This window comes from Rutidosis leptorrhynchoides, chromosome 2, assembly GCF_046630445.1.
Source record: "Rutidosis leptorrhynchoides isolate AG116_Rl617_1_P2 chromosome 2, CSIRO_AGI_Rlap_v1, whole genome shotgun sequence".
NCBI lineage: Eukaryota > Viridiplantae > Streptophyta > Magnoliopsida > Asterales > Asteraceae > Rutidosis > Rutidosis leptorrhynchoides.
The window spans coordinates 140340527-140354500 of record NC_092334.1 but is presented as its reverse complement, the minus strand read 5'-3'; positions in this window follow the sequence as shown (position 1 = coordinate 140354500).

Here is a 13974-nt window from a genome sequence, read left to right as displayed (position 1 = left end):
GTTACCAATTTTCACTTAGCTAAAATGAGAAAAATTATCCAATCTTGTTTTACCCATAACTTCTTCATTTTAAATCCGTTTTGAGTGAATAAAATTGCTATGGTTTTATATTGAACTCTATTTTATGAATCTAAACAGAAAAAGTATAGGTTTATAGTCGGAAAAATAAGTTACAAGTCGTTTTTGTAAAGGTAGTCATTTCAGTCGAAAGAACGACGTCTAGATGACCATTTTAGAAAACCTACTTCCACTTTGAGTTTAACCATAATTTTTGGATATAGTTTCATGTTCATAATAAAAATCATTTTCTCAGAAGAACAACTTTTAAATCAAAGTTTATCATAGTTTTTAATTAACTAACCCAAAACAGCCCGCGGTGTTACTACGACGGCGTAAATCCGGTTTTACGGTGTTTTTCGTGTTTCCAGGTTTTAAATCATTAAGTTAGCATATCATATAGATATAGAACATGTGTTTAGTTGATTTTAAAAGTCAAGTTATAAGGATTAACTTTTGTTTGCGAACAAGTTTAGAATTAACTAAACTATGTTCTAGTGATTACAAGTTTAAACCTTCGAATAAGATAGCTTTATATGTATGAATTGAATGATGTTATGAACATCATTACTACCTTAAGTTCCTTGGATAAACCTACTGGAAAAGAGAAAAATGGATCTAGCTTCAACGGATCCTTGGATGGCTCGAAGTTCTTGAAGCAGAATCATGACACGAAAACAAGTTCAAGTAAGATCATCACTTGAAATAAGATTGTTATAGTTATAGAAATTGAACCAAAGTTTGAATATGATTATTACCTTGTATTAGAATGATAACCTACTATAAGAAACAAAGATTTCTTGAGGTTGGATGATCACCTTACAAGATTGGAAGTGAGCTAGCAAACTTGAAAGTATTCTTGATTTTATGTAACTAGAACTTGTAGAATATATGAAGAACACTTAGAAATTGAAGATAGAACTTGAGAGAGATCAATTAGATGAAGAAAATTGAAGAATGAAAGTGTTTGTAGGTGTTTTTGGTCGTTGGTGTATGGATTAGATATAAAGGATATGTAATTTTGTTTTCATGTAAATAAGTCATGAATGATTACTCATATTTTTGTAATTTTATGAGATATTTCATGCTAGTTGCCAAATGATGGTTCCCACATGTGTTAGGTGACTCACATGGGCTGCTAAGAGCTGATAATTGGAGTGTATATACCAATAGTACATACATCTAAAATCTGTGTATTGTACGAGTACGAATACGGGTGCATACGAGTAGAATTGTTGATGAAACTGAACGAGGATGTAATTGTAAGCATTTTTGTTAAGTAGAAGTATTTTGATAAGTGTATTGAAGTCTTTCAAAAGTGTATAAATACATATTAAAACACTACATGTATATACATTTTAACTGAGTCGTTAAGTCATCGTTAGTCGTTACATGTAAGTGTTGTTTTGAAACCTTTAGGTTAACGATCTTGTTAAATGTTGTTAACCCAATGTTTATAATATCAAATGAGATTTTAAATTATTATATTATCATGATATTATCATGTATGAATATCTCTTAATATGATATATATACATTAAATGTCTTTACAACGATAATCGTTACATATATGTCTCGTTTAAAAATCATTAAGTTAGTAGTCTTGTTTTTACATATGTAGTTCATTGTTAATATACTTAATGATATGTTTACTTATCATAGTATCATGTTAACTATATATATATATATCCATATATATGTCATCATATAGTTTTTACAAGTTTTAACGTTCGTGAATCACCGGTCAACTTGGGTGGTCAATTGTCTATATGAAACATATTTCAATTAATCAAGTCTTAACAAGTTTGATTGCTTAACATGTTGGAAACATTTAATCATGTAAATATCAATCTCAATTAATATATATAAACATGGAAAAGTTCGGGTCACTACATCATGAAGAACAGTTGCATCACAATTTGAGATTTGATCGGAGTTGGAGAGATTACCCGACATATCAAAGTAACAAATTCAAACTGGTAACAAAAAATGTAGAAGTGCCGAAGGTAATCGATTGGGATTCTTTGGAAAGGGTCCAACTTGCTAACTCAGTTAGACAGCATCTGATCCAAAGGTATGACAGCTCTTCTTTTCCCAATTGGGAACGTTTATTCACCATTCGTAGGCCTGTATATAAGGAATGGTGCGTTGAGCTTATGAGTACTATAGCATTAAATGCGGATGTAGTTAGATTAGATGATAGAAGTTTTCTTAGATTTATACTTGGCATTAGGATGTACAGGATGTCCATGCTGGACATGGCCAGGGCTTTACAGATATATACGCCCGTTGAATTACTATTACACGATTGTACAAATTTGATTTATCATGGTGAAAGGGTAGATAGGAATTTTGATGCTAACGCCGTCTGGAGGCGTATGTCAGATTATAATGTTTTTGGGCGGGCAGGAACACACTCCTACTTACATATTCACAGAGCCGAGCTTCGTATAATTCATAGATTTCTCGTTAACTCGATTACACAGAGAGGTCACAACAAGGAGAAAATGACCTTACATGATTTATTTTACTTTAAGTGTATTCGAGACCCAAGAGGCTTTGTTAATATCCCCTACTGTGTTGGTTTTTATTTGTCTAAGATAGTGGAAGGAATACAGAAAGGGGGAATAATAGGAGGAGGTATTTTTGTTACTCTCATTGGAGAGTATTTGGGTGTAGATAGGATCAAGGGGGTCCTCTTATGGTATGTAGGGAACATGATGATACTTTAGGATTGAAGGTCTATCAGGGTGCTAAGGTATTGAAGAGCAGACGCAATCAGGCAGTACCATATGTTGGTCGTCATTCACATGTAGAAAGAGGTTTAGATGAGGAAATGGAGGAAGCAGATGACATTAGAGATGTCATTAGGGAGGCTATGACTGACGTCTACCAGCGTATAGATGAGGTAGAAATGACAAACCAGGATAGACATAGTTGATACGAGCAGTGGCAAGCCCGGAATGAGTACGAGCATTCCAGGCAATGATAGCATGATAAATGGCACTATCATCAGCATCAGATCATGAGCCAGCTATCACCTCATGTACCAAATAACTACGTACCAACCCGACCTGCTTACTATCCTGCACACCAGCCCGATATGCGACCACCATTTACTCTCTACGACCCTAACCAGGCCTATCAGTACACCTATCACCAACCATGGAACTCGACCGACGACATGAATTGGAACCCCTATCCAGATTGGTATAGTTCCCGTTGGTGATTTCTTTGATTTTTATCTTTTTATTATTTCTATTTATTTATGTTTAAACATATAATATTGTGATACTTTTATTGTAATGTTTAATATTTTTATTATGTTGTACTAATATTTCAAATTACCATGCATGTTATTATTTGTATGTATGTATATTGTCAATTGTACACAACAGGGTAAAACAACGCATTTTCAAAAACTGGCATTAAGTTCAGCAAAAGCTACTAATTTTGACGACAAAATGAAAAACAAATGTGATGTAACAACAAGACGCAATGAACAAATGATGTGCACCATTTATCATTCAACAAACAAACGCCAATATGTTTGGAAACTTTGGTAAAATTTAATCATTCTTCTACGCTAATCACCCTCAATAATTTAAATTGTTACTGATTTCTTGCAAATGAGGGCATTGCAAGATCTTAAGTGTGGGAAGGGGTTAAATTATTTCGGATTTTTAAATTTTTTTGACTTAAACACTTGGTTACCATTAAAAATACTAGTAACGCAGTAGTTGTATTAGAATCTAGTGCTCTCTGATAATAAAGAACAGCCCTAGTCTTATATACTGACTACCCAATTCTAGTAAAATTTTGTCAAAATTTTCAATTAAATGAACTCAAAATCATGTTTATACATATTTATGAACGATAAAACTAGGTGTTAACACAGAAATTATTGTTACCTCGGAAATGACATAAATTGAGAAACAAACCAAAATGTTAGAATTCATTTAAAATAGAATAGAGGACAATAAAAAGGCAAAGAAAGGAAAATAAAAGTCAAGTGTGGAAAAAATTTACCAAGTTATTTAAAACATATATCACATATTTTTGTACAAATAATTGAAGATACTTTTGTTTTGAACAAAAATTAACCATTTTAACCAAAAAAATGTAATATATTTGAAAGAAAGATGGATCTACACGATGAATCAATTCCATCATTAAAAGGAAGTAAAGTCTTCCGAAAAATTTACGCGCTTCTTGATTTAGGTCAGGAAGTTGTCGTCCAGACCAGTTGTAGAGTCTACGAAAAACCTTGAAAAGTTTTCTAGAAAATCAGCTGAAAATCCACGGACCTCAGCATCAAACAGGGTCGCCAAGTGGTCAGACTTATCCTAACCATGAGAGGATATGTCTCGTAAAATGGGGAGGGCGCCGTGCAAATTAGCTTGATAAGACTAATGAATCAGATCCCCAGAAAGGATAATCTCCTTAAAGATCAAAAATCAGCGTTTAAGACTGATATTACTCAATCTTTGAGATTGACTTTTAAAGATTGAGAATTACATACTCATGGAATTCGATGATATCTAAACTCGAGCTTGAACGAGAAAATATTTTGATAAAAATTACAAACCGATTTGTTTTCTGAAAAACCCATTTTTAAAGATTTCATTACCATTGAACGTAAAATCCTAAGAATTCACCTGGAATTCATTAGGTCACCTGAACCAAATCGGGTGTCAACCGTAAGAACGGTGGTTGCATAGCATGGTCAAAGACAGGATCTTGTGCCAGACCGAAAAACTATAGGGTGATCTTTACTATTGCTCCTACAAAGGATAGTAATTGCATCCGACACGTTATAGACCATAATTAAAAGCATGTCACGGGACATTGCCTTAACAGTTGCTTGTTCAACGCTTTCCTTTACAACCGGACGGTAGTTTACCGAAAGGTAATATACGGAGCAAGTAAACTGGACGTGTTGCTTTCCTAATACAAGGTTAGCAAGTGGGTGACACAAAACCGCAAGTTTTGAGCTAAAATTTTCAAATCTGAAACCCACCAAACCCACAAAAACAATTTTGCAAACACCGGTGAAGGGTTATTCCGGAAAACTTATCTAGGATAAAAGCTAGATTTAATTTTCAAAAGATCAAATGTTTTCATAAAGATCCAATTTCTTAAAGGATCTAAATTTTTATAGTCATGTGGGACTTTAAACCACAACGTTACTATCATTGTTTATACCGCCATATTAAAATCACTGATGTACAAAGTGTGAAGAATAAAGAAGTGATTCTAGTATTTCTATTTCAAGACTATATTGCTTGAGGACAAGCAATGCTCAAGTGTGGGAATATTTGATAATGCTAAAAACGAACATATATTTCATAGCATTATCACTCAAGAAAGACAAGCTTTTAGTTGCAATTGTTCTATTCACAAGTGATATTCGTTTAAATAATAAAAGGTGAAGACAAAAGACAGATTCGACGAATTGAAAACGCAAACGACCAAAAAGCTCAAAAGTACAAAGTACAATCAAAGTGGTTCAAATTATTGATGAGAAACGTCTCAAAATTACAAGAGCACAAGACGCGAAACGCAAAATACAAGATATTAAATTGTACGCAAGGACGTTCAAAAATTCGGAACCGGGACTAAAGTCAACTTTCAACGCGCAACGCAACGGAGCGAAAATTACAAGTCAACTATGTACATAAATATAATATAATATATAAATAATTCTTAAAATTATTTATATTTTATATATATTTATTTAAAACCGTCGGCAAGAAGCAAACAACAATATGTGAGCTAGAATCCCAGGCCATGCGATCGCATGGCCAGGAAGTAGAAAAACCATGCGATCGCATGGCCCCAATATGCTGGCCACATCTATAAATTTCGCAGTTTTGGTCGAACAAAAACACATCTTTTTCTTTCTTCATTCTCTCAACGTATATATATATATATATATATATATATATATATATATATATATATATATATATATATATATATATATATATATATAATTATAATTTTAATTTTAATTTTAATTTTAATTTTAATAATAAGGGTCTGTTAGCGAATGTTGTAAGGATGTAAGTCGAAATTCTGTCCGTGTAACGCTACGCTATTATTAATCATTGTAAGTTATGTTCAACCTTTTTAAATTAATGTCTCGTAGCTAAGTTATTATTATGCTTATTTAAGCCGAAGTAATCGTGATGTTGGGCTAAAATATTAAAGATTGGGTAATTGGGTTTTGTACCATAATTTGGGTTTGGACAAAAGAACGACACTTGTGGAAATTAGACTATGGGCTATTAATGGGCTTTATATTTGTTTAATTAAATGATAGTTTTTTAATTTAGTATAAAGATTTACAATTGGACGTACCTATAAATAACCATATACACTCAATCGGACACGATGGGCAGGATATTTATAAGTACTAATAATCGTTCATTTAACCGGACACGGGAATGGATTAATAGTTAATGGACTTATTAAAATAGGGGTGAATTATATACAAGGAAAATTGGTATAATTATAGTTTAAGTCCCCAATTAGTTGGAATATTTGACTTCGGATATAAGGATAATTTGATGAGGACATTCGCACTTTATATTTATGACTGATGGACTGTTATGGACAAAAAACCAGACGGACATATTGAATAATCCAGGACAAAGGAAAATTAACCAATGGTACTAAAACTAAAATCAATACGTCAAACATCATGATTACGGAAGTTTAAATAAGCATAATTCATTTATTTAATATTTAATTGCACTTTTAATTATCGCAATTTTATTTATTGTCATTTTATTTATCGCACTTTTATTTATCGCAATTTCATTATCGTTATTTACTTTACGCTTTAAATTAAGTCTTTTATATATTCAATATTTTACATTAGGTTTTAACTACGACTAAAGTTTTAAAATCGAAAAACCGGTCATTAAACGGTAAGAACCCCCTTTTATAATAATAATACTACTTATATATATTTATATATTTACAAATATAGTTTTAAAAATATAGCGTTAAACTTGGCTAAGATCCCTGTGGAATGAACCGGACTTACTAAAAACTACACTACTGTACGATTAGGTACACTGCCTATAAGTGTTGTAGCAAGGTTTAGGTATATCCATTCTATAAATAAATAAATATCTTGTGTAAAATTGTATCGTATTTAATAGTATTTCCTTGTAAAAAATTAATAGTATTTTGTACCCCTTCGCTTTAACATCATTATCAAATATTTTGCTTCTGACTCTAAACCTTTACAAACAAATCTTCTTCATCATCCATCGATGTTAAAGATATCATCATATCTTTCATTATAAATATCTTCGATATTTCTGAAGATATCATCATAACTATTGTTATCCGAAATCATTTACCTCTTCGCGCTATCTGTGCTACATCATAAAAGAAACTATTTTAGTTTCTAAATTCTGAAACCTTCGAGTTTAAAATATGAATGTTTTTGAAGTAGTGTTGGGAACTGAAGCATGATTTAGTAGAATATAATGACACTTGATCAACGTAATTATATTACAGTAAGTCATGCTGAGTTTCTAAATAGAACATGATGAATCACAGATCATAACATCATCATGTGTCATGTTACATGACTCTTGTATTCTACTTAACCTCTAAACATATCAAGAAAATATTTTTCTTGATGATTCTGTCTTTTCTGAGGTATTCTGATAATTTGACAAATCAAGATCGTGCCATCACAAATTCCTTCTTAGAACATTAACTATGTTCATTTCGAAATCCATACCTAGAATTCTGGACCATTATTCACTTGACTTGAAGTCGGGAAGAGGAGACAAGAGTATGGAACTCTTGAATATAAAAGAAAATATAAAGCTCGACAACAACACATAAATTACAAACCGTGTATATCAATACGTATTGCCACGTAAAGGCACGAGAGAATTAAAAACACTATAACCCCAAGGTAATAGTAAAAGTAAATAAAATCCTCCGGTGGCAGATGAAAGAGAAGAATGACAGATATGAAAGTTAAGAGTATATCAAGGATTAGAACTGGATGAAGCATATTGACGAATGCTTTAAAGTATGAATTAAAGGATAAAGAATAGAAGGTGAGAATTGTAAGGAAACGAAGGGGGTGGATTTATAGTAAAATATCCGACAGAGCAATCAAAACAGATGAGCACATTTAAAGCGGATCCTAATTTCCTTGATTATCAATGAATCAAATCTTATTACGAAGATTTTCTCCAAATCCCTTGAACTCTGGAAATCAATCCTATCTACGTCAAAAGATATGACGAAACTACACTTACTCATTTCACTCTTTTGTGATAACTTCACTTATACTCTTCGCGTAATCGAATTGTTTTATCTATATTACTCAATGATGATAAAACTCTAATTTTCAGCTTGTATGTGTCATGAAAACATACTTATTATCAGCCATGACCATCCCAATCAAATTTCAGGGACGAAAATTCTTTAATGGGTAGGTACTGTGACAACCCGGAAATTTTCGATCAAATTTAAACTTTAATCTTTATATGTTTCCGACACGATAAGCAAAGTTTGTTAAGTTGAATCTCAAAAATTTTAAGCTGTGTTCATATATTCATTTAACCTCGACCAAATTCCGACGATTCACGAGCCATTAAATGAACGGATATGATTATTTATGTATATGTGTATATATTTTAACTTGAAAACTTTAACAAAGTATTAGGTATAATACTTTACATGAATGTATTTGGTTTGTAGCGACCCGACAAAATCGTCATTGACGGCGCCGTTTACTTAGGTCTCGTTACGTGGTCATAAGTCTTATAAAACAACGTTTGACCAAAATATGTGGCATTCATTTCAAAAGTGAGGATGTTTCAAGGTCTACAAAGTAGTTCGACAACTATTTACATTACAATGTTTAAAGTACAATTGAAACATATGCGACACAATTTAAGAATAAGTTGAAGACGGTCCACGTATGCATGTATACTCGACATCCAAGCAAGTATCAAAAAGTATAGTGCGGAAGCATGTATCACCTAGTATTCAAGGACCTGAGAAAAACATAGAAAATCTGTCAACGAAAACGTTGGTGAAATCATAGGTGTATTTGTAAAGTATGTTTTGAACCACAAGATTTAGTATAAGCCGATTATCAAGCGTATACATCTCAAAAGATGTGTTTGTATCACGAGCATCCAATTATCAAAGCTTAACTGAATCTTACCTCTGCATATAGTGTTAGAACCTACACTATTCCGATAAAATTATATTTCATTCGCTAACGGTAGCGAACCGTCCGAATGAGGGTTCGTTAAACCCGTATGGCCACATAACATAAGTTCTCACTTACACCCTACAAGTGTAACTAATGATAATTGAACTTGAGGATTTTCGTTCTAACTCGTACGTATCTTTGCTTTCGTATTCGTGTTCAAAGTATAAAAGTATGAATCGTTTATGTTTTCTCCTCCCAAGTATAAGTATAAAAGAGTAAAAGTGGGACTATGATCTCACCTTGAGTGCAAGCGTATAAAAGTACTTCACAAGCAAACGTGTGCAAGGACAATTGCTAGTCATGACCTAAACAAGTAGGTTGTATCAATAACGGGAACACGATTGGTCAAAGTTGTTCAATTAGTCCTATGGCTCGTTACGACTCGAATATATATAGCATGTTAATCAAATTGTCAAGTTTCATGCAAGATACAAGTATAAAAGCATGTTAGAACGATTTCCTAAACATTTGGTTAAGTTTGACTAAAAGTCAAACTTGGTCAAAGTCAAAGTCAACGGAGTCGGGTCGGGTACCCGACAATTTTTCCATGATGAGAAGTCATGTATGATCATGTTAACAAAATTTCATGTTAATCGGAGTTGCAGTTAAGCGGGAAAGATTTCGTGAACAATAAAACACAAGTAAAAGTGGTCTGGGGGTCTGCGCGGCGCGCTCAAGAGTGCGCGGCGCGCACTACAACGTGGAACCAGATCAGAAATCAGTCCAGGGGTTAGGCACTTTCACCTCACCATGTGCGCGGCGCGCGAAAGGATGCGCGACGCGCGTTCCTGGAAAAAGTGCTGGTTGTAGTATTTTGTTAAGTCTCGAACCAAAACTCAAATTAACATAACACATGAACCGAAAACATTCAAAACGCATGCCATATACCGTTGGAAAAGTAATTTGACGAGGAACACAACTAACACATTTCATCAATCAAAACGTCATTTACAATATACAAAACCAAGTTGAAAGCTCATTAAATGTTTACCATTAATGCTTTTAAGTTCATAAATGCACATTTATGATTCGAGAATTAAATGCATACATATAATACGCCGTTTCGTAGGTAATCATGCATACAATGCTAATATACATTTACAACTAACCTTACAAATCATTCAATGCGTTTAAATTCTATTTTACTTCTATCAAACCCTAACTCAAAATCACAAATTTAGCAATTATGTTTATGAAGCTAATCCATGCCAACCTACATACCAAATTAAAGCTAGTGATGCTAGGAACACATTTAATACATGCTCTTTTAACATCTAACAACATTTAAGCAAACGAATCTCAAAATCAAGCACACCCATTTCAAGTTTAAGCTAGTTACATCAAAATGACGAGAACAAGCATATAAATCATATATTCATGTTAGACTTGAGCCATAGACACTAATTAACACTATTATAAGTCAAAATTATCAAGAACACAAAATCTAGTTTTTTAGAAAGTTACCCAAATGCGATGAAATCGGTATGGAATCGAAGAGGAAGATGCAAGGATTCCAAATATGTAATTTGTTTTGTGAAACACTTGCTAGATCGAAAATAGATGATGATTCTTTGTTCTTGGTGTTTGAGAGAAAAAGGTGAAAGTAGGAGAAGATGGGAGGTAGTGAATGAGTGGATGAGAGTGAGGTTGACCACTTTGACCTAGTCAAAACTTTGGTCATTTGGCAACATTGGTCCCTCAAGTATAAAGCGGGTGCGTGAATTACCTAAACGAGATAATTTAAAAACGCGTATTAACGGAAGATGTTATAATCATATAACGGACTTAAAATAGTATAACGGAAGGTAAATGGAAAAGAGCGGGATGTTACATGGTTCAACATGTTTGGAATTAGAAGATAATATCAAATGATTGATTTATCAGATACATTGTATGATTACGAGTCTCTATTGAGAGGTCCACTTTGATCTAGGAAACCTTTCCTTTTTAACGGCATTCGAAAAATGGTAAAATGATTTTTAAGTAAGAACAAATGTGTCAATTAACGAGAACTAGACAAGGATTAGTGGAGACTCCTGTTTGATTTTCAATACATGCCTTACAATAATTTTCTCGTGACTATTGATAGGTTAATTATTAGGCTTTAATAATACTTTATCATAAAGAGTAAATAATTGGGATAATGATCGTCGACAAGATAAAACCGTTTGTCATGTTAAGATGATTTTTATACGTACAATTATCCATTTGACTTAACCCTACTACTCATGAATAAACTGTAAGTTGATAACTTGAAACCTGTTATAAATTATATATTATTTTACTTTCTTAAACAAAAACATTTTTCGATATAATAGACTTCTATTATTAAAAACATTTTATAACAACTTCTACTGTCATAACCTTTTCAATAAAAATGATTTTGGAATGTAATATAATGTTTTTATAAACGTTGGTGTAAAAATGAGTTATATCGATATTAAATTTTAAAATACAAACGTTACGAAAGAGTACTTTCTATTATTTAAACGGTTTCAAAATATATAAGACTTACATATTCTCAAATGTTATTATTATTATTATAGTTACAATGAAATAAAACATATTATTGAAAAATATTAACTTAAATATAAAATATTTTCTTAATTAAAGATTGTATATAATGTTAAATAATGAGAAGACGATTTATAGAAGCAAATAACCAAAACACTCAAGCGATCAAGTTATATCTCGAGTGATATAGTTTGTTGATAATCTAAGTCTATATTTTGACAAGGGTACGAGTCATGAAACATAATGTATTAGTTTTCTAAGCGCATGAAAAGGCGTTCGAGAAACCGGAACCAGGACATAAGTCGAGAGTAAACGTACGAGTCATCGAAACTAATTTTACTAATCAACTATGCACGTAAATATAATATATAATTAATTATATAAATTAAATATATTATATATAAATAAATATAAATCGGGTGTCGGCAGAGTAAAACAAGCGAGACAGGTTGGACACAGGAGGCCATGCGATCGCATGGCCATATGCCCATCAAACCATGCGATCACATGGCTATGGGAGACAGGCCAAGTGCTATAAAGTTCGAACGTTTTCTCATTTCTGATTCACTCTATCTCTCGCACGTACTTACATATATATTTATATTATTATTATTATTATTATTATTATTATTATTATTATTATTATTATTATTATTATTAAGATTAATATTATTATGGTTAGGAGTATTATTATTATTAGTATTATATATAAAATACTACGACGGAGTGCTGCTCAAGTGATATAAAACGGATTTTCAAAATTGGTTTTTGAGAGGGATAGAGCTAAGGAAATTATGGGTTATAGCTATGGAGATTATGGGTATGGTTCGGGGGTATGCTCGTGAGGTCAATCTAGTATTTATCATCTCCGTTGCGTCTACGTACTTTCCTGCAATATTGAATTTCAATATTGATACTTGAGCATTCAAATCTTATCTTTTATATATTAATAGTGTATCCCTGACTAGTGCTCGAGTATATATTATTATGCATGCTTGTATGTTTAATTTAGTGGTTATATAGTTTATGATAAATCATGAATTTAATACATGTGCTATTGAGATAAGGTATATGATATGCATGTCGTTGGATGCTGGTGAAAAATTAAAAACTTTTTATGTTAAAAGCGTATGATTTCGATGAACGGATTAAAAGTTATAGTCAACTGAATTATCATTAATTTTAGTATTATTGTTAAAATGATTATTATTATCATTATTGTTATCGTTATCGTTATCATTATCATTATCGTTATCGTCGTTATTATCATCATTATTGTTATTATTATTATCTAATAATCAATATATTATTATTATTATTATTATTATTATTATTATTATTATTATTATTATTATTATTATTATTATTATTATTATTATTATTATTATTATTATTATTATTATTATTATTATTAAAATAATTAATATTTTTATTAAGACTATCATTTTATTATTTTTATCATTATTATTATTATTAAAAGTATCATTAGCATTAAAACTATCATTTTTATTAAAATTATGATTTTAATAGGAATATCATTGTTATTAGTAAATATCATTATTATTGTCATTTTAGTATTATTATTATTATTATTAAAAATTATCATTTTGAATAGAATTATTATTTTTTATAAAATATTACTATTAATACAGTTAATAATAAAAAGTATCGTTATTATTAAAATTATCATGATAAAACAATCATTTTATTATAATCATCATTAATAAATATAAATATTGTTATTGTTATTATTAATAGAATAATAATTATTATTATTATTATTACAAAATAAAATAACTTTTTCTCATTATTATTATTATTATCAATATTATTTTATCAAATAAATATGTAATACAAAGATATTTTTACCACGCGTAATATAATTACATTAATAATACATACCACTATATTTTTATGATATTAAGTGAAATTTATAAATTTTATTACTTAAGATATATAAAAATGTATTTTTTTATCATATATATATTTTAATAAATGACTTTTATTATTTACCTGATAAATATATTTAAATATATAAAACGACTATTTAAGTTACATAATAAACATGTATAGATTTTGTAAATCATTTTGGGTCAATTTGACTTTTGTTGACTTTTGCATGATAATCTCGAGCATTA